Genomic DNA, 641 nt, shown 5'->3' with positions numbered 1-641 from the left:
AAAAAAAAAAAAAAAAAAAAAAAAAAAAAAAAAAAAAAAAAGAAAAAAAAAGTAAAATTACCTTGAGTGTTTTAGCATAAGCATCAGCAAGCCTGCCCTGGCTACCCATAGCGTTGTGTATATTAATATCTATTTTATATAAACCGGAAAGAAAGAAACGAGAAAAAGGAAAAACAACAGAAAGACACTGAACTGCTGCATTTAAAAAACATGTATTCGCCAGGTTTACTAAACCCACTAAACCCCCTGTTAAGAGATATATGTCGCTTCTATCTGTTGCTGCTGCTGCTGCTGCTGCTGCTGTTGCTGCTGTTGCTGCTGGTGGTTGTGGGGGTTGTTTAGGGTCCATAGATGCCCAGCTAGGTGAGAGAAGGGGGGCCCCCTGGGGGCCCCCACCCCTCCAGCTGGTTGCTGCAGTTGTTGCTGTTGTTAGTATATCTGCTTCTTCGAGTTCTTCATCATCATCTCCCTGCTGCTGCTGCTGCTGCTGCTGCTGCTGCTGTCGCTGCTGCTGCTGCTGCTCTTGCATGCATACACACACAGAACGATGCAGCAACACCAACCCCACCCCATCTATCACCTCTGTCTTTGATACTTCTCTATCTACAGGGTCACTCAGCATCATCCAGCTGTCTGCAGGT

Source organism: Eimeria mitis, genomic scaffold (genome assembly GCF_000499745.2).
Source record: "Eimeria mitis Houghton genomic scaffold, Emh_scaff1269, whole genome shotgun sequence".
Lineage (NCBI taxonomy): Eukaryota > Apicomplexa > Conoidasida > Eucoccidiorida > Eimeriidae > Eimeria > Eimeria mitis.
The sequence above is the reverse complement of the archived record's forward strand: the minus strand, read 5'-3'. Positions refer to the sequence as shown.